We start from the raw sequence: 22,968 nt of genomic DNA on the forward strand, positions 1-22,968 counted from the left end.
CATTTGTTTGTTTCCCAATACTGAAAACTAATGAAAAGATCATATGTAATACTGCTGCTCCCTCTAGTGGACAGTGGTATTTCAGCTTCCGTCTTACAGTTGAAGTGATTGAATGAATTAATGAATGGGATTTTGGTTTTTCACTTATATCTCGGGAACCAGAAGGCGAAAAATTCTGAAACTCAGAGCATAGATAGTGCTTGAGGAGCCCTGTTGAATGAGACCATCAATTATTTACTATGATTTACCATGTTTCTAGCGTGATTTACCACATTACTAGCAATTATGTGAAGTGTCAGTGCAAATGAAGTGATAAACACTGACAAAATATGATTGTGTTATAATAGTTATTGTAATATAAGTGTTTTCCATGTTAACTCAATAATGCATGCTTACACACACACACACACACACACACATACAAATATGTTTTCAATGTCTTTAGGATGTGTTATTGTGAAAAAATATTTTAATGGTCTAACCATTTCATATATTTCATTGTGATCTATATTATCAGTCCAATAATAATAATAATAATAAAAAAATAGCTTTAACCATTTGTTTGTTGGCCAAAGCTGAAAGCTGATAAAAAGATTAATACTATGTCTAATACTGCTGCTCCCTCTAGTTGACAACAGTGGAATTACAGCCTCCATCTTACAGTTGAAGTGTTTGAATGAATGAATAGGAATGGGGTTTTTCACTTATATCTCGGGAACCAGAAGGCGAAAAATTCTGAAATTCAGAGCATAGATAGTTCTTGAGGAGCCCTGTTGAATGAGACCATCGCAGTGTTTTTGGGCGATTGGAGCCCGGAAATATGACCGTTCAAAGGCATATCTATTGGGGCTTTTATCTCTGGAATGCCCAGGGCAAATTACACCACATTTGAATCGAAGCTAGCCAAGAACTGGCCCTTTCCAACGAGCTCTCACACAAGGTTCGGGGTGGTCTGGGTCGGGAGTTTCAGCCGTTCAAAGTCGGGGGTCCCACGAATTTGCGATTCGTGGGGGGCGCGCTCCCGAGGCCAGCGATGACACGTTTCGATCAAGAGCCCGGAGAGGACCTTACCATCAAAATTAGAGCGCGCAACGACTTTCCGTTTTCGAGTTATGAATGAATTTGTACTGGGGGGGCGTGGCCTAAATGCCGTTTTACTTTCGTTTTCAATTTCCATATCTCAGACAGACAGTGTGACACAATTGTCAATAATAATACTCCAATAGATGAGTTTTGACAAAATGTGATTGTAAATGTTAAAATAATGATTTTATAAAGTCTAAATATGAATGATATAACAATATTAGGGAGTAGTATGATGAAATGGCAGCAGGGGGCAGTAAAATACCACTTATTGGCTTAATATGCCAATGTTATTCATTTTCTTTTTTAACTGTTATTTTTTATACTTTTTCTGATAATTATTGATCTATAGAGTCCAGAGATTTGTACTGCACTGGTTTTTAACATTATTTTATAAACATTATATGATATATATATAGGTTATAGGAAATATATGGTTTTAAAGCTTTTTGACAGTTATAGCGCCACCTATGGTCCGATCTCCATAAAAATGTCCATGCTTCTTTAGCTTGTTATGTCACATATGCTCATCAATTTTTGTGAAGTTCTGAGTTTTCATTTAGGATTTATAGGCTTTTTAGTGTATTCTGCCACGCCCATTTTCTTTATGACCCAATATACCCATGCGAAAAATGCAAAAGTTCAACTTTTTTTTGATAATTATTGATCTAGAGAGTCCAGGGAATTGTCCTAGACTGGTCTGGTTCTGATTGGGCGAAAAACCAGGGACTAGTTCGCAAAAGTAGGTTTTTAACATGTTTGCAAATATTTAATGAACGGTTTGATTGACAGTAGTGGTTCTTGAGGCAAAGTTGTTCAGCATGAGCAGATCTATCAAATGATAGGCATAATGTGACGATAAGTGTAACACCACGTGGTTACAGAGCCATAAAACTCGTTAGCGCCAACTAGTGGCCGATTTCTTTCAAAATTCTTACAGACCTCTAGGGCCATGAGTTGAACATGCCCATCGAGTTTCGTTCCGATCGGCCTCCGTTAACCTTGTCTAATAAGTGCTCAAATTCATTGGCCGATGGCGGCCATGTTTTTTTAGATACGCCAATGTCCTCATAGACATACATGGCACCTCGGACCAAGACACTGCATACCAATTTTCAAGTCAATCGGACTAACGGTCAGGTGGTTATAGCCTGTTTTATGTTTTTTTCATGTTATAGCGCCACCATGTGGCAAATCGCCTCGATTTTTTTACTGTGACCTCAGATTGATCTCTTACACGTGTGTACTGAGTCTGGTGAAGATACCTCATTTACTTCTGGAGTTATAGCCGTTTTAGTAAAATAGGCTCCTCCCACAACGTTAATTTTGCGCCCCCTAGCGACCGTGAATCGAAATTTCAACTTTTTTTCGATAATTATTGATATTCAGACTCCAGAGAACAATTCTACACTGGTTTGGTTTCGATCGGGCGAAAAACCTAGGACTAGTTCGCAAAAGTAGTTTTCTGACAAAATTCAAAATGGCGGAAAAATTTGCATACCGGAAATGAAATCGGAGATATACGTTTTGTTCTTCAGGAGTCCTGCTTTCCATTGATATAAGACACTTGAGTCTACGACATACGGTCTAGGAGTTATGACCAGTTTCGCGCTTTTGGTCGCTATAGCGCCACCTATGGGCCAATGGGGGTCATACTCTCTGAACCTCTCCTCGATTTTTGTACTACCATCTGGCAAAGTTTCAAGGTTCCAGCTCTTACGGTTTGGGCTGCACGATGCGTTTTACGGCGGAAGAAAAATAATAATAAAAATCAGCACAATTACAATAGGGTTTCAGCACTTCGTGCTTGAACCCCTAATAAAAATCAGCACAATTACAATAGGGTTTCAGCATTTCATGCTTGAACCCCTAATAATTAAAGCTGCAAGCAGCATTTAGCGGGGTTCAAGCATTTAGGGTCTTTAAGCACATAAGGCAGTTTAGTGAGTTGTCTGAGTTTTTGTTTAGGATTTACAGGCTTTTGAGTGTTTTTTGCCATACACATTTTCTAAATGATCCTGTTTACCCAATGGGTAAAGTTAAAGTTTTTTATATAATTAATAATCTAGAGCTTCCAGAGAATTGTACTGCACTGGTATATTTCCGATCGGGCGAAAAACCTAGGACTAGTTCGCAAAAGTAGTTTTTTTAACATAATCGCAAGTATTTAATGAACAAATTGATTGACAGCAGTAGTTCTTGAGGCAAAGTTGTCCAGTATGAGGAGATCTATCAAATGATATGCATCACGTGATTACATAGCCGTAAAACCTGTTAGCGTCAACTAGTGGCTGATTTTTCAAAATTCTTACAGACCTCTAGGGCCACGAGTCGAACATGCCCACCGAGTTTCGTTCTGATCGGCCTCCGTTAAGAGCAAACTAACAGCTTTGAATTAAAATGGTGAGGTATCCTGTTGTAAACATCAACCATGCCTGTTGACAGTTCTCTTTTGTGGGAAGGGAATGAAAAGTTCTCAAATCCGCAGCACAGCCTCAGACATAACATTTATATCCATGATCTGCCATTTTCACTATTGTCCTTGCTTGCTTCTTCACAATACCTGCAGATCTTCTGATGATTCGGCTGTGCAGGTCCACATTAACACTGCCTGGCCTAGAACATGGACTGGAAAATGCAAATTTGGGGGGTATAAATATTAATGATCCTGACTCCAACGTCACATTCGGTGTTATGGTGGGATTCACTCATTTTTCAGCGGTCTTTTGCAAACAGGAGATTTACACATGAAGGAGGAAACAATGGTGTTTGAGGCTCACGGTGTGTCAGTTCCATGTCCAGAACTCTTATCATTCAACTATGCCAAGATAAATACAGTTTTCAATTGTATGGCACCTTTAAAATAGATGATTAGTAATATAATGCTTACTTGGAGTCTGAAATGGCTTTAACAAAAGAAGAAAAATATTCTTAGATTTCTGTTCATTCTAATCATGTACAAATAAAGTAGCACATTAAGATTACATTTATTTGAATGCATTAGTGAGTGTGTGATTGTGCTGTGTGTGCAGCGTGTCAATACTAAAAGTGAAGGTGTAGTTGATATCTTTGGTGATAATATCTGTAGTAATCATAAAAAAACAATTAAGAAATAAAGAATTAAAATTACAAATAATATTCTATTAAGATATGAGTTACAATAACATGATTTGCAATAGTAATAATATCAATAATATATGCACAATACACACAGATTAGACTATCAGGTCTGTGTTTTACAAAAACATTAGTATTGCAGCCAATGTGAGTCTGTGGGATTTATAAACAGACAAAATATGATTTGAAATGTAATTTGAATGATTTTATTAAGTTTAAACAATATTTCAAATGGAAAAAAAATGAAAAATAATATTTTAGTGAGCAGAATGAACCAATGAGTGTTCTTCTTCTGGTGGTTAAAATGTAAATGAAAACAATAATACTTAAACAATAATACTTAATACACTAACCATGCTTGAACACACACATGCACACACATTTTTTTGTAGATGTAGATATTTAAAATAAAAGATAGGTAACAAAATGATAATTGCAAATCTCCTCTGTATAACACCATTTTCAGATTTCAAATTAATCACTGAGAGGCAGAATTGTTCAAACTGAGAGCTCAGTAAAAATGAAGTGATAAACTTTGACAAAACATGACTGTGTTATAATAGGTGATTTTCATGCAAGTAATTTTATATAGTCCAAAAACTAATGCAAAAGCACAGATGAAAATATTTTATTAAGTAGAATGTCCTGCAGAGGGCAGTAGAAGACCACTAATTGACTCACTTTCATTTGAAAGACTTTTTTATCCACCAGTAAAACAAAGCAGTTTCTCCATGTTCTTTCCATTAAGCATGCTTACACACACAGACACACACACAAACACAAACACATCCATCCACACACACACACACACACACACAAAGACAAATATGTTTTCAATGTTTTTATGATGTGATATTGTGAAAATATCTTCATCTCCTCATCTTGAACAACTTTGCCTCAAGAATCACTAATGTCAATCAAACCGTTCATAATCATAATAAAAAAATAAAATATATACAAATATCATAATAAAACAAAAAACATCGTAATAAAAAAGATTGCTTCTTAAAGCATTTGTTTATTTCCCAATACTGAAAGCGAATTAAAAGATCATGCGTAATCCTGCTGCTCCCTCTAGTGGACAACAGTGGTATTATAGCTTTTTTTACAGTTGAAGTGTTTGAATGAATGAATGGGAATTTGTTTTTTTACTTATATCTCAGGAACCAAAAGGCGAAAAATTCTGAAACTCAGAGCATAGATAGTGCTTGAGGAGCCCTGTTGAATGAGACCATCAAGGTGTTTTTGGGCGATTGGGGCTGGCAGTTATGACTGTTATAAGGCATATCTGTTCGGGCTATTATCTCTGGAATGCCCAGGGCAAATAACACCACATTTGAATCGAAGCTAGCCAAGGACGCGCCCTTTCCAACGAGCTCTCACACAAGGTTCGGGGTGGTTTGGGTCGGGAGTTGCGGTCGTTCAAAGTCGGGGGTCCGCGGGCTTGCGATGCGCGGGGGGGCGCGCTCCCGAGGCCCGCGACGACACGTTTCGATCAAGAGCCCCGAGAGGTCCTCACCATCAAAATTTGAGCGCGCAACGACTTTCCGTTTTCGAGTTATGAATGAATTTGTATTTGGGGGCGTGGCTTAAATGCCGTTATACTTTCGTTTCATTTCATTCATTTACTTTCGTCCATTTCCATATCTCAGTGTAACACAATTGTCAATAGTAATACTCAATAGATGAGTTTTGACAAAATGTGATTGTAAATGTTAAAATAATGATTTTATAAAGTCTAAATATGAATTTTATAACAATATTAGGGAGTAGTATGATGAAATGACAGCAGGGGGCAGTAAAATACCACTTATTGGCTTAATATGTCATTATATTCATATAAAATCACCTTTTGAAGAAGTTAAACTTTTTTTCTGATAATTATTGATCTAGAGAGTTCAGAGAATTGTGCTGCACTGGTTTTGAACATTATGATATGAACATTATATGATAGAAGACACCATTTACAGCAAATACAGGCAATTTACCATAGGAAATATATGGTTTTAAAGCGTTTTAACAGTTATAGCGCCAACTATGGTCCGCTCTCCACGAAAATTGATGAGCATATGTGTCATAACCTGCTTAAGAAGCATGGAAAATTTTATGAAGTTCTGAGTTTTCGTTTAGGATTTATAGGCTTTTGAGTGCATTTTACCACGCCCATTTTCTAAATTACCCTGTTAGCCATGCGAAAAATGCAAAAGTTCAACTTTTTTTTGATAATTATTGACCTAGAGAGTCCATAGAATTGTCCTAGACTGGTTTGGTTCCGATCGGGCGAAAAACCTAGGACTAGTTCGCAAAAGTAGGTTTTTAACATAATTACGAATATTTAATGAACGGTTTGATTGACAGCAATGGTTCTTGAGGCAAAGTTGTTCAACAAGAGGAGATCTATCAAATGGTATGCATTTTGTGACAATAAGTGTAACACCACGTGATTACAGAGCCATAAAACTCGTTAGCGCCAACTAGTGGCCGATTTCTTTTAAAATTCTTACAGACCTCTAGGGCCATGAGTAGAACATGCCCACCGAGTTTCGTTCCGATCGGCCTCCGTTAACCTTGTCTAATAGGTGCTCAAACTTCATTGGCCGATGGCGGCCATGTTTTTTTAGATACGCCAATGTCCTCATACACATACATGACACCTTGGACCAAGACACTGCATACCAATTTTCAAGTCAATCGGACTAACGGTCAGGTGGTTAAAGCCTGTTTTATGTTTTTTTCATATTATAGCGCCACCATGTGGCCAATCGCCGCGATTTTTTTACTGTTACCTCATATTGAGCTCATACATATGTGTACCGAGTTTGGTGAAGATACCTCATTTACTTCTGGAGTTATAGCCATTTTAGTAAAATAGGCCCCTCCCACAACGTACGTTTTGGCGCCCCTTAGCGTCCGTGAATCGAAATTTCGACTTTTTTTCGATAATTATTGATCTTCAGTTTCTAGAGAACATTTCTGCACTGGTTTGGTTCCGATCGGGCGAAAAACCAGGGACTAGTTCGCAAAAGTAGGTTTTTGACAAAATTCAAAATGGCGGAAAATCTATCATGGCGGAAATGAAATCGGAGATATACGTTTTGTTCGTCAGGCATCCAGCTTTCCAATGATATAAGACACTTGAGTCTACGACATACGGTCTAGGAGTTATGAGCAGTTTCGCGCTTTTGGTCGCTATAGCGCCACCTATGGGCCATTCGAGGTCATAATTTGATAACCTCTCCTCGATTTTTGTACTACCATATGGCAAAGTTTCAAAGTTCCAGCTCTTACGGTTTGGGCTGCACGATGCGTTTTACGGCAGAAGAAAAATAATAATAATTAAAGCTGCAAGCAGCATTTATCGGGGTTCAAGCAGTTAAGGCCTTTAAGGCCTTTAAGCACACAAGCATCAAAAGACATTAAGTTTTATTTAGCAAGCATGTAACAACTGACATAATAGACGGAAAAGACCATTTACAGCCAATACAGGCAGTTTACCATGGGAAATATATGGTTTTAAAGCTTTTTAACAGTTATAGCGCCACCTTTGGTCCGATCTCCATAAAATTTGGCATGCTTGTTAATGATGTTATGTCACATATGCTCACCAATTTTTGTGAAGTTCTGAGTTTTCATTTATGATTTATAGGCATTTTAGTGTATTTTGCCACGCCCCTTTTCATAAATTACCCTATTACAGCCACCCAAATGCAAAAGTTAAACTTTTTTTTGATAATTATTGATCTAGAGAGTCCAGAGAATTGTCCTAGACTGGTCTGGTTCCGATCGGGCGAAAAACCAGGGACTAGTTCGCAAAAGTAGGTTTTTAACATATTCATGAATATTTAATGAACTGTTTGATTGACAGCAATGGTTCTTGAGGCAAAGTTGTTCAGCATGAGCAGATCTATCAGATGATATGCATTTTGTGATGATAAGTGTAACACCACGTGATTACAGAGCCATAAAACTCGTTAGCGCCAACTAGTGGCCGATTTCTTTCAAAATTCTTACAGACCTCTAGGGGCTTGAGCCAAACATGCCCAACGAGTTTCGCTCCGATCGGACTTCGTTAACGGTGCTCAAATTTCATTGGCCAATGGCGGCCATGTTTTTCGAGATACGCCCATATCCTTTTAGACTTACATGGCCCCTTGGGCCAAGACACTGCATACCAAATTTCAAGTCATTCAGAAAAACGGTCAGGTGTCTATATGTTTTTTTTGTTTACAGCGCCACCATGTGGCCAATCGACGCACATTTTTTACTGTGACCTCAGATTGACCTCTTAAACACGTGTGCCAAGTTTGGTGCAGATATCTCATTTACTTCTCGAGTTATAGCCATTTTAGTAAAATAGGCTCCTCCCACAACCATAATTTATCACCCCCTAGCGACCAGGAATCGGAATTTCGACTTTTTTTCGATAATTATTGATTTTCAGACTCCAGAGAACAATTCTGCACTGATTTGGTTCCGATCGGACAAAAAACCAGGGACTAGTTCGCAAAAGTAGGTTTTTGACAAAATTAAAAATGGCGGAAAATCTATCATGGCGGAAATAAAATCGGAGATATACGTTTTGTTTGACAGGCGACCAGCTTTCCAATGATATAAGACACTTGAGTCTATGACTTACCGTCTAGGAGTTATGACCAGTTTCGCGCTTTTGGTTGCTATAGCGCCACCTATGGGCCAATCGGCGTCATAATTTGATAACCTCTCCTCGATTTTTGTACTACCATCTGGCAAAGTTTCAAGGCTCTAGCCCTTACGGTTTGGGCTGCACAATGCGTTTTACGGCAGAAGAATAATAATAATAAAAATCAGTACAATTACAATAGGGTTTCAGCACTTCGTGCTTGAACCCCTAAAAATCAGGACAATTACAATAGGGTTTCAGCACTTCGTGCTTGAACCCCTAATAATTAAAGCTGCAAGCAGCATTTATCGGGGTTCAAGCAGTTAAGGCCTTTAAGGCCTTTAAGAACAAAAGCATCAAAAGTTATTAAGTTTTATTTAGCAAGCATTTAACCACTGACATATATGATGGAAAAGACCATTTACAGCCAATACAGGCCATTTAACATAGGAAATATATGGTTTTCAAAGCTTTTTGACAGTTATAGCACCTTTTTGCCTGAGTCTTCTTACAGTCTTGCCTGATCTCCACCACTTTTATTAGTAGTACTCAAAGTGTGCCCATATATATATGTCAAATTTGTTGTAAATATGTTATTTTGATGATATGTTAAATTAACTAGAAGGAAGAGATGATTGGTTCACGAGCAGCTTTAACTGAGCCTCGAGTCTACAGCGATCTGTCAGACACATTAAAGAGTCACAAAACAGTATTTATTGTTTAAATGTCTCTAAAAAGTGACTACATTTGAAAGGTGAGACTTTTGCCGCTTTTCCATTACCAGTACCACCAGTTGAACTCGACTCGACTCGGCTCAACTCGCCTCGCTTTTCGCTCCGTTTTCCATTGCAGATAGTACCTCCACAATAGTACCTGGTCGTCACAGCGACGCCGCAGGAAACTGCTGTGACTTCATCTTCTACGCGAGATACATCCGCTGCCACACACACAGGACAAAGGAGGAAATCGAGTGTATGCTGTTTTTGGATGTTTTTGTTTTTGCTGTTTTTTATTCAGGATACTCCGTCTGGCGCGTGCAATGATGACGCAGTGAATAGTGACGATTCTCTCTGACCAGTCAGCAGTCTGCCGTGTTTTCACGTCACATTTTAGTATCGCCTCAGCTCGCCTCAGCTCGCTTAGAACCTCGCCGGAGGTGGTACGATAAAGAGTACCTGGAAGCAGGTACAGGTACAACTTTTACACAGTGGAAAAAGTACACTGTGTTACACTGTGTAGTGGAAAAGCGCCATTTGTTTCATATCAAAAGTACTTGTCTGTCAGCGCGCAGTCTCCTCTCTGATCCGCAATGTATTTTTCACTGCGTGAGAACTTGGTGTGGTGTGAGAGTGGCGTCGCTTGTCAGACATAGCAACAGTAACTAAAGTGAGCGGGTCTTTGCGAATGGTCATTGACAGTATGGACGGGGATTCGCCAGTCCCAATTCAAAACAAATTTCCAATCATTGTTCGTTTCAAACATGTGAGAGCATCAAAATGATCCATGGGTGAAATCTTTTTTTTTGTCAGTTCCTATCATAATTTTAACATTTTGGCGTTATTGTTTAGCTATTTACCTATGTTTTCAAATTTCCTTTGTTTTTTTGTTGTTGTCTCGATCGGACTAACGGCTTTGAAGATAAACACAATTTTTTAAAGCTCTAAATGACACTTACAAAAACCATTAGGCGAAACCTGGCATGTTTGGTATTGTTGGACTCGACAAGGATTCAGGAGTCTTAGGAGGTCACTCCTGTGAAAAAACACTGGCATTGTGTCAATGACGTATACTGAGTTTTTTGAGATACACCAATGTTCTCATAGACTATTATGGCACCCTGGACAAAGACACTGCGTGCCAATTTTCAGTAGACTAACAGTTGGGTGCGCTTATAGCTATTTTCATGATTTTTTTCACTGTTATAGCGCCAACAATTGGCCAATTGTCACGATTTTTTTCATGTCAACTCAGATTGAGCTTATGAACATGTGTCCCAAGTTTAGCGAAAATATCTCTTTCCGCTCACAAGTTATAACCATTTTATAGTGCCACCAAGTGGACAATTGTCATGATTTTTTTCACATGACCTCAGAATGAGCTCATGAACATGTGTCCCAAGTTTTGCGAAAATATCTCTTTCCGTTCACAAGTTATAACCGTTTTATAGTGCCACCAAGTGGCCAATTGTTGCGATTTTTTTCAAGTGATCTCAGATTGAGCTCAGGAAGATGTACCCCAAGTTTAGCAAAAAAATATCTTTCCGTTCAGAATTTATAACCGTTTTAGTAAAAGTGGCCCTGGTGCCATCAAATATTTTGGTTCCCCTTATCGACCGTTAATTGAAATTTTGAATTGTTTGGATGATTATTGATTGTCAGACTCCAGAGAATATCCCTGCAGTGGTTTGGTTCCGATCGGGCCAAAAACCTAGGAGAAGTTCGCAAAAATAGGTTTTTAAAAAAAATGCAATTTACTCGAAATTGGCGCCTGAAGGGCGAGCAAATCGGAGATAGCCATTTTGTCCGCCTTGAGCCAAGGATTCCAACGATATAAGACACTTGATCCTGGGACAAACGGTCTAAGAGTTGTGAGCGATTTAGTACTTTTGGTTGCTGTAGCGCCACCTATGGGCCAATTGGGGTCATACTCTGATAGGTTGTCCCCAAATTGAGGCCTACCATCTGGCCAGGTTTCACGTCTCTAGGCCTTACGGTTTGTCCTGCACGATGCGTTTTACGAATCCTTACAATTACAATAGGGTTTCAGCATTTCATGCTTGAACCCCTAATAAGAATGAAGGCTTTTTGCCAGTTATAGCGCCACCTATGGTCCGATCTCCATGAAACTCTGCATGCTTCCTCACCATGTTCTGACACATATGCTCATCAATTTTTGTGAAGTTCTGAGTTTTCATTTGGGATTTATAGGCTTTTTAGTGTATTTTGCCACGCCCCTTTTCTAAATGACCCTGTTACAGCCACCCAAATGCAAAAGTTCAACTTTTTTTCGATAATTATTGATCTAGAGAGTCCAGAGAATTGTCCTAGACTGGTCTGGTTCCAATTGGACCAAAAACCAGGGACTAGTTCGCCAAAGTAGGCTTTGGACAAAAGTGCCCATATAAATTTTTTTTTGCTCAAAGGACAAACTATGTAGGAGTTATGACCAATTTAGTAAATGTGGTCATTATAGCACCACCTATTGGCCAATCTGGGCCATATTTTGATAGGTTTTCCCCAAATTGAGCACTATCATTTGGCCAAGTTTCAAGGTTCCAGCTCTTATGGTTTGGGCTGCACGATGCGTTTTACGGCAGAAGAATAATAATAATAATAATAATAAAAATCAGTACAATTACAATAGGGTTTCAGCACTTCGTGCTTGAACCCCTAATAAAAATCAGTACAATTACAATAGGGTTTCAGCACTTCGTGCTTGAACCCCTAATAAGAAGAGACGTTTTTGCCAGTTATAGCGCCACCTATTGTCCGATCTTCACGAAACTTGGCATGCTTCTTCACCATGTTAGGACACATATGCTCATCGATTTTTGTGAAGTTTGGTGTTTTCCCTTAGGTTGTATAGGCTTTTGAGTGTTTTTTGTCCCTCCACTTTCCTAAATGACCCTGTTACAGCCAGGCAAATGCCAAAGTTCAACTTTTTTTCGATAATTATTTATCTAGAGAGTCCAGAGAATTGTCCTAGACTGGTCTGGTTCCAATTGGACCAAAAACCAGGGACTAGTTCGCCAAAGTAGGCTTTGGACAAAAGTGCCCATATAAATTTTTTGCTCAAATCGGGATTTGGAGATAGCCAGGTTGTTCGTCTGGAGCCAGGGATCACAGTGATGCTAAATTTGAGCCTCTAGGACAAACTATGTAGGAGTTATGGCCAATTTAGTAAATGTGGTCATTATAGCACCACCTATGGGCCGATTGGGCTCAGTCCGTGTATCTGAGTAGCGAGCAATACTACTACCATCTGGCCAAGTTTCAAGTCTCTAGGTCTTACGGTTTGGGCTGCACAATGCGTTTTAGGGAAGAATAATAATAATAATTAAAGCTGCAAGCAGCATTTATCGGGGTTCAAGCATTTAAGGCCTTTAAGTAGAAAAGCATCAAAAGTTATTAAGTTTTATTTAGCAAGCATGTAAGCACTGACATAATAGATGGAAAGGACCATTTACAGCCAATACAGGCAATGTACCATAGGAAATATATGGTTTTAAAGCTTTTTATAGGAGTTATAGTGCCATCTATCGACCGATCTCCATAAAATTGTTTACTGTGACCTCAAATTGAACCCATACACATGTGTACCAAGTTTGGTGAAGTTTACTAAATTACTTCTTGAGTTATAGCCATTTTGGTAAAATAGGCTCCTCCCACAATAATTTACCACATTCTAGTATTATTTACTATGATTCTAGCATGATTGACATAGTTTACCATGATTTTATCTTAGTTTACCTTGATTTACCATATTCTAGCATGATTTACCATGATATACTACATTCTAGTATGATTTACCATTGTTTACTGTGATTCTAGCATGGTTTACCATAGTTTATCATGATTTATCATAGTTTACCATGATTTACCCTGTTCTAGCATGATTTACCATGATATACCACATTCTAACATGATTTACCATAGTTTATCATGGTTTACCATGATTTACCCTGTTCTAGCATAGTTTACCATGATTTACCACGTTCTAGAATGATTTGCCAGGATTCTAGCATGGTTTACCTTGATACACCACATTATAGTATTATTTACTATGATTTACCATGTTTCTAGCAATTATGTGAAGTGTCAGTGCAAATGAAGTGATAAACACTGACAAAATCTGATTGTGTTATAATAGTTATTGTTATATAAGTGATTTTTAGAGTGATTTTAGTTGAATGGCCAGCAGAGGGCAGAAGAAGACTATTATTGGCTCACTTTCACTTTAAACTTCATGATTTTCACCTGTTTTCTGGACTAAAGCAAACCAGTTTTTCCATGTTAACTCTATAATGCATGCTTACACACACACACACACACACACACACACACACACACACACACACACACACACACACACACACACACACACACACACACACACACACACACACACACAGAGAGAAATAAACATACACAAATACAAATATGTTTTTAATGTTTTGGAATATGTTATTGAGAAAATATATTTATTGGTGTATTAGAATTCCTTTGTGATCTAATAATATAAAAAAGAAAAGAAAAAAAAGAAAAAAGATTGCTTTTGTTTGTTTCCCAATACTAAAAACTAATGAAAAGATAATATGCAATACTGCTGCTCCCTCTAGTGGACAGTGGTATTACAGCTTCCATCTTACAGTTGAAGTGCTTGGTTTTTCACTTATATCTCGGGAACCAGAAGGCGAAAAATTCTGAAACTCAGAGCATAGATAGTGCTTGAGGAGCCCTGTTGAATGAGACCATCAATGATTTACTATGATTTACCATGTTTCTAGCGTGATTTACCACATTACTAGCAATTATGTGAAGTGTCAGTGCAAATGATAAACACTGACAAAATATGATTGTGTTATAATAGTTATTGTAATATAAGTGTTTTCCATGTTAACTCAATAATGCATGCTTACACACACACACACACACACACACACACACACACACACACACACACACACACACACACACACACACACACACACACACACACACACACACACACAAATACAAATATATATACTAGTTTGCAAAAGTAGTTTTTTTTGTGTGATTGTGATTGACGATTTGTGTCGTGATTGACAGCCCTAATACACAGTATTACAGTACCAATTCTGTAGTATATATATATATATATATATATATACAGTATATTGTTGGGTGAAACATGCAATTTATATAATTAATGCCTCATAATAATTGATTAATTGATAATTGGCCAATAGGGTATTGGGAATAATTGTAACTTTGTGTGAGAAAAGTGAAAAGAAAAACACTTTTAAGGTTTTTATAAGAAACCTTATTGTATAAGAAACCTTGTTATGTGGAAACAATGTAAAAGGTTTATAAGAAACCCTTGAATCTGGTTCATTAGAAAAGACACTGAGACTTGTTTTTATAAACCCTTGAATCTGGTTCATTAGAAAAGACACTGAGACTTGGTTTTATTAACATGTTTATTAAGAAATTGTCATTAAGAAAAGACACCACAACTGTTGTTTGTCACTCATTTATTGAGAAGATGGTTTATAAAAAAGGAGACACTGCAAGTGGTGAAGTGGGGTCAAAGAAAAAGTTGGAAAAAGAGGGGAAAAGGGGGAAAAAGTTGATGGACTTTAAAAGAGCTGGAATGGAGCTCCAGTCAGACGCTGATTCACCAAGGAATCAGTAATTCTGTAGTTTAAATGTATTAAATGTATTAAACCCTCATGTGGTGTTCGGGTCATTTTGACCCGGAGAAGATTTTCTTTTTCCCGAAAATACTAGTTATAAATACTACATGTTATCGCTTTGTACTGAAACTTAGTGACTTTGTCACAAAACATTTCAGAAGTAGTTATACCATTTGTGAATAATTTTCTTAATTTGTAAGGGGGAGTTTTTTGTCACACTTGTCACACTTGTCACACTTGTGGTGTTCCCGGTCAAAAATGACCGGACTACAAAAAATAGTTTTAAATCAGTTGTTATGCTATATTATCACCCGATATTGGATTCAATCTTTTTGTCAACTTGTTCTCTTTCAATTAGGACTGGTTTTATATTTCTATTTGCATCTGATTAATTGTTGGTTAGGTAAGGGAAATTAGGCTGTTCGTGGAAATCTTCTCATTCATTTAAGTTGCCATTGGACGCGTAAGCACTCGGAGGGATTTCTGCTCCAAATGGACTCCCATTTGCCGCTTAAGTTAATGGACACGAAATGTGACGAAATGGACACTTTGCGTTTTGGAGGGGTAAGGCGTAGTAATGCATGTCATTGCCCATAGGGCCCTTGATGGACACCTTTAGGGGGCGATCTCGCTCCACGGGGGCCGCTATGTCCACGAACTGCCTATACCATCCACCTACCATCCGCTGTTGCCTATTCACCCTTACAGGCTCCGCGCCATTGGCCGAAGTCAGGGGGGGGGGGCGGGGCTGTCCACGGAAAGCCTATTTGTCCCCTTCCAGCCTATATGTGCGGAAGTCGTCCACGAAGTGCCTATAGTGTCCCCTGACAGCCTATCTGTGTGGAAGTCGTCCACAAAGTGCCTGGGGTGTCCCCTAACAGCCTTTATGTGCGGAAGTCGTCCACGAAGTGCCTATAGTGTCCCCTGACAGCCTATCTGTGTGGAAGTCATCCACAAATTGCCTAAGGTGTCCCCTAATAGCCTATATGTGCGGTTGTCGTCCATGAAGTGCCTAGGGTGTCCCCTAACAGCCTTTATGTGTGGAAGTCGTCCACGAAGTGCCTATAGTGTCCCCTGAAAGCCTATATGTGTGGAAGTCGTCCACAAAGTTCCTAGGGTGTCCCCTAATAGCCTATATGTGCGGTTGTCGCCCATGAAGTGTCTAGGGTGTCCCCTAACAGCCTTTATGTGTGGAAGTCGTCCACGAAGTGCCTATAGTGTCCCCTGAAAGCCTATATGTGTGGAAGTCGTCCACAAAGTTCCTAGGGTGTCCCCTAATAGCCTATATGTGCGGTTGTCGCCCATGAAGTGTCTAGGGTGTCCCCTAACAGCCTTTATGTGCGGAAGTTGTCCAAGAAGTGCCTCTGGTGTCCCCTAACAGCCTATGAGTGGAATTCGTTCACGAAGGGCCTACGGTGTCCTCAAACAGCTTATATGTGCTGAAGTCGTCCACAAAGTGCCTATGGTGTCCCCCATAACCCTGAGTAACTTACTTGACAGGGACCTGTGAGCTGTGGACAGTGTGATTTTATGCAAAATTTGCACAATTAATGGGTGAAATGTACACCAGTGTGTTGCATTGTGTCCCCTGAGTGGTGTACAGTAGGTTTGACCACATAAAAGCACTGTAGTTAGTTACAGGTGGCCAATCACCCTAACACTCACACGTATCTTTCTTAAAAATCACACGCTGAAAATGTCTAAGTCAAAAAAGGCATCCCACCTGCAACAGGGGCCCTGTGAGCTGTCCGTGGACAGTGTGATTTTATGCACATTTTGCACAATTAATGGGTGAAATGTACACCAGTATGTCGTACAGTGTCCCCTGACTGGTGTACAGTAGGTTTGACCACATAAAAGCACTTTATTTATGAAATATGACCTTTTAATGCAATATTCGACAGGGCACCTGTAGGCTCCCCGTGGACAAGTTACAGATGGGACTTCAAAACATCCCACCGGCAACTTATTTGACAGGGCCCCTTTAGGCTGTCCGTGGACACTGTGATTTTATGCAAATTTTGCACAATCAATGGGTGAAATGTACATCAGTGTGTTGTACAGTGTCCCCTGACTGGTGTACAGTAGGTTTGACCACTTTAGCACTTTTGAGCACTTTATTTATGAAATATGACCCTTTTAATGCAATGTCCACGGACAGCGCACAGGGCCTCCATCGAATAAGTTGCAGGTGGGCTCCTAACTTTGACCGGCCATATCTCGGGGACCCGGCCGCCTAGCGACACCAAACTCGGGTCAAAGTAGGGCCCCGAGGGGCCCTCTCCAACGGGCCCTAGCCCGAGTCTCTAGCGCCCCCACGGTCCGAGATACGGGGCCCAACAGGAAAGGGTGCACTTGAGAAGGAAGGGTCCCAGTGGCCCGGGACTCTGGGGTCTGAGAGGGCCCCTAGGGGCCCCTCACCACCCCAAAGGACGATCCGCTGGGACACGCCCTTTTCGAGATATTGACCATTTTGTCTAAAAGTCCCTTATGTATAACCGGGTGTATCTTGGGAGTTAAGCCGAGTTGGAGCTCCAAACTCCGGGTGTGAGGAGGGACCTTAGGGCCCCTTCAGACCCCACCGTCCCCAGCTCCTGGGACCTTCCGGTTCCGAGATACGGCCACTTCCGGTCCAGGTTTGACCGGGTGTATCTTGGGAACCAAGCCGAGTTTGAGCTCCAAGCCCCCCACGACCCCAGAGTATGGAGCCCCAAGTCGGCTTGGTTTTGGAGTTATGCCCGGTCAAAGATGGGACTTTGACCAGGTGTATCTTGGGAACCAAGCCGAATTAGAGGTCCACACTCTGGGCATGGGGAGGTACCAGGGGGCCCCCCATGACCACGGAGTATGGGGCCCCAAGTCGGCTCCGTTCCCGAGATATGGCCACTTCCTGTGGAACTTTGACCAGGTGTATCTCGGAAAGCACGCCGACTTGGAGCTCCAAACTCCGGGTGAGGGGAGGGACCCCTGGGCCCCCCATGACCCCAGAGTATGGAGCCCCAAGTCGGCTTGGTTTTGGTGTTATGCCCGGTCAAAAATCCCACCTGCAGCCTATTTGACAGGGGCCCTGTGAGCTGTCCGTGGACAGTGTGTTTTTATGCAAATTTTGCACAATTAACGGGTGAAATGTACACCAGTGTATCGTACAGTGTCCCCTGACTGGTGTACAGTAGGTTTTAACCCCAAGCAACCACTTTATTTATGAAATATGACCTTTTAATGCAATGTCCACGGGGAGCCTACAGGTGCCCTGTCAAATAAGTTGCAGGTGGGACTTCAAAACATCCCACCGGCAACTTATTTGACAGGGCCCCTTTAGGCTGTCCGTGGACAGTGTGTTTTTATACAAATTTTGCACAATTAATGGGTGAAATGTACATCAGTGTGTTGTGTTGTGTCCCCTGTGTGGCACACAACAGGTTAAACCACATAAAATCACTGTAGTTATGAAATATGACCTTTTAATGTAATGTCCACAGACAGCCTATAGGCAGGGTTAGGGTTAGGGTCAAATAAGTTACACGTGGGACTTCAACCAAAACATCCCACCTGTAACTTATTTGACATGACTCCTATAGGCTTCCCCATGGACGGTTGAATTTTATGCAAATGATGCACAATTAATGGGTGAAATTATTACTACAGCAAGTGAAGTGTCGTACAGTGTCCCCTGAGTGGTGTACAGTAGGTTTGACCACAAATAACCACTTTATTTATGAAATATGACCTTTTAAGGCAATGTCCACAGACAGCGTACATGGGCTCCGTCGAATAAGTTACAGGTGGGACCTCACCAACTTTGAGTCCCCCGAAAGGGGCCCCGACATGTGTTGGAGGTGTGTGGACGTCCCCAGACTGTTCCGCGTGGTTGGCGAATCGATTCCGTGTTCGTAAGTCGGTGTCCCCATGAGGTAGATTGGAAGGGGACAAATAGGCCTTTATCGGACAGCAGTAAGGCTGTTGTGACTTTGGACCCCCGTTGCGGGGCCCCTGGGGGGTCTAGAAACATGGGGGTTTCTCCGCGGGCGTCAGGGGAGTCCCAAGATGAGGCCAGGGGCGTTTCCTTGTCCCTAAAAAATTTTTTGAGGTCAGCGCGCAGCGCCCAGGAACCCACCGTGTGTCATTTCAGCGGGGCCAGTAAGGCAGTTCCCTAAATTAAGGGTAAGGGAATTTAGGCTGTTTGTGGAAATTTCCCCATTCATTTAAATTGCCATTGGACAAATAGTAGTACGATGGACGCGTAGGCTTCATTTGGGATCCCATTTGGTGATCAACTGTGTTGTCCATTTGGACTTTACTTTGCTATAAGGCAGTGCAAGGGCCCTAGGCTCCGTATCTAGGGGCACTGTTGATGTCCAGGGACAGCCTAAAATGCCCACTTCCAACTTATTGAATGGTTTTGTCCACGAAGCGCCTAGGATGTCCCCTGAGAGCCTATTCTTGTCCACGAAGTGCCTATGGTGTCCACCAACAGCCTATTCTTGTCCACGAAGTGCCTATGGTGTCCCCTGACAGCCTATTCTTGTCCACGAAGTGCCTATGGTGTCCACCAACAGCCTATTCTTGTCCACGAAGTGCCTATAGTGTCCCCCGACAGCCTATTCTTGTCCACGAAGTGCCTATGGTGTCCCCTAACAGCCTATTCTTGTCCACGAAGTGCCTATAGTGTCCCCTGACAGCCTATTCTTGTCCACGAAGTGCCTAGGATGTCCACCAACAGCCTATTCTTGCCCACGAAGTGCCTATGGTGTCCACCAACAGCCTATTCTTGTCCACGAAGTGCCTATGGTGTCCCCTAACAGCCTATTTGTGCCATAGTCTTCCTCTTGTCCACGAAGCACTTATGGTGTCCCCTGTCAGCCTAGTCTTCGTCCCTTTGTCCACGAAACGCCTATGGTGTCCCCTTCCAACCTATTTCCATCACGGCAACCCCTGTTGGAGTGTTTATGTTCTTCAGGGGTCAAAAGGTCGCAGGGGCTCCAAATTTGGCATCGGGGAAGTCCAGGGGCCCCCGGCCCATTTCCGAGTGTGTTATTCAGCCAACGGGTTGGTTATAAAGGTCCGTTCGACCCGAAACCGGGTCGTGCGTCTCGTCACGGGCCCCTGGGGCGGCGTCCGAAGTCTGGAAAACTGGGGTCAAAAGGTCGCAGGGGCTTCAAATTTTGTACGGTGTTAATGGCCCCCGGGGTCCTATATTAGTCATATGTCTATTTTTGGGCAGAAAAACATTCTCCTCCCTATTTTTCAATTTGCCCATTCAAGAGGGTCTGTAGGTCTATGTGAGAAAGAGGGCCTATTGAGAATTTTTGACAAAGCACACCAAAAATATGTCCCGTTGTTCTAGACGTGGGGCCCCCAGACGACCGGCACGTGAAGTTTGGGGCCCCTCGAAGCTCCAGGTGCCGGACGGGACCTGTGTAAACGTGTAACTTATACCATTCATTTTCGTAGGTGATTCGTGGACAACGGACAGAATGGTCCGATCGACCCGAAACTGACTAGGACGTCTCGTCACCGGCCCCTGGGACTTCAAAACACCCCACCGTCAACTTATTTGACAGGGCCCCTTTAGGCTGTCCGTGGACAGTGTGATTTTATGCAAATTTTGCACAATCAATGGGTGAAATGTACATCAGTGTGTTGTCTGATGTACAGTAGGTTTGACCCCAACTAACCACTTTATTTATGAAATATGACCTTTTAATGCAATGTCCACGGGGAGCCTACAGGTGCCCTGTCGAATAAGTTACAGATGGGACTTCAAAACATCCCACCGGCAACTTAATTTCTGTTCAAAAGTTATGATGTCGCAAACTTAACAAGGTCCACCCAAAATCGGCTAAGAGGCTGTATCTCTGCCAAACATTGATCAATCGAAACGAAAATTGGTACACTTCATCAGAAGCATGATCTTCCATGCCAAAGTTGGGAACAGCGCCACCTACGGGTCATGAGAACTTAAACTATAAACAAATCATTTGAAAGCTAACTTAGATAAAGTTAGTTTATATAAGTTTAGGTTTAGTATAGGATATTTTTTAGAAGCTAATAATAGCAGGTACACTGTGGGGAATCGAACTCCACCCAAGTGGTTAACCTGGAGTACCATTACCAGTGTATTTTTTGCTTTGTTTGCTTTGCAACAGCATAGTTTAAGTATGTACATTACCAGATTAAGGCAAGTATTTTATGTGAATTTTAGTGGCATCAAATTTTACAACACTTTTTGAAATCACAAAATTGCACTAATGTAAAAATAGCGCTCACCGACCCTTCCATGGGATGGAGAACTGAGTCCAGAGGGAGCTGTGGCGACCGGAGTCGTCACAACACCCCCACCGTCGCCCAAGGACTCAGACCCAAACGCATCGCCCACCCAAGGGTTTAGCCGATACCTGCCTGGGTTTGACGCGACTTCCCTGCAGCCAGACTCCTTGAGGCAACGGCTGGGACGGTGGGCGCCCACCGTCTCAATCATCAGCCCAAGAAATCAGACCAGAGGCAGTTTCGCGGCAACCCCAGGGGGGGGGGGTGTCGACAAAAAACCCATGGGTGGCTCTGCGCCCAGGTTCCTTCAGCACTCCCTGGGGGGTGTCCAACTCCCAGCAGACCCTGTGGCAACGGTCGGGACAGTGGGCGCCCAATGTCTTAACTGTCGCACTAAGGAATCAGCCGCAGTGAGCTGCAACACCCCTCAGTGAGTTGCCGAAAGGAACCTGGACCCATCGCCACACCGAACCTTCCATGGGACGGAGGACTCAGTCCGCAGGGAGTTTCCCACACGGTTTCGCCAACCGTCCCAAACGTCGCCCACCGAAATCTACCATGGAATACAGTAGAGAGTCCACAGGGAACCATGGCGTTCGGGAACATCACGACACCGTCCCAACCGTCGGCCCGAGGACTCAGTCTGCAGGAAGTCGTGGCACCGTCCCCAAGGGGTGGAGGAAGTTCTGAAATAGATCAAGAAACGACAAAGTCAGTATGCTCAGCATTCTGAATTCAACGCTAACCTAACCCCTGCTTTGCACTGTTGTTTTGAAAATTAAGAAAAAGCACAGGGTGCACTTTCTGCCGTCTCCATGTTTTTTAGGACCTTGGAGACATGAAAACCCTTTTTCAATTTTATTGACTTCATATAAAAGTAGACATTCTAAGAGTTTCTCTTGTATACACACACACACAATAAAAACAAAACGTTGTGCCTTTGTAAAATAAAGAATAACGGGGCGCGCTTTCTGCCGTCCGTTTCCTCTCCGCGAACTCGTTTGTTCAACTATGAAATTGGGTTCCTTTTTGTGACAGTTTTTTCTTCATTTTGTTAATCTGTTAATTTAAGTGACATATTTCATGTATAACCCTATTTATTCCTTTTACACATGTACACTTTTATTCTGTTTTTCTCCACTCACAAGCGCCGCAGTCGTTTTAGTTTAAACCACGCCCTCTCGTCTTTCATCTTGTATCCTGTATTGGGGCGTAAATCTATTTAATTACTTCAAGAACACAGCTGTTATCAGCACTTAAAATCTTTCTAGTCACTTTATTTCATCATTTTCACATTAATCACAGGGGAACAAACAAAGAGCTGAGGCCCCGATCACACAGAGCGGTTTGTCATTTAAAAACATGGAACGGGGGGGGGGGGGGGAAACTACAAAGATTACGGTTATAAACACGAGCTTCGGCTAATAGGAAACGAAGGAGGTGTTGCTGTAATTTATAGTACTGA

The sequence above is a fragment of the Leuciscus leuciscus genome (assembly GCF_965113295.1).
Source record: "Leuciscus leuciscus genome assembly, chromosome: 15".
Taxonomy (NCBI): Eukaryota; Metazoa; Chordata; class Actinopteri; order Cypriniformes; family Leuciscidae; genus Leuciscus; species Leuciscus leuciscus.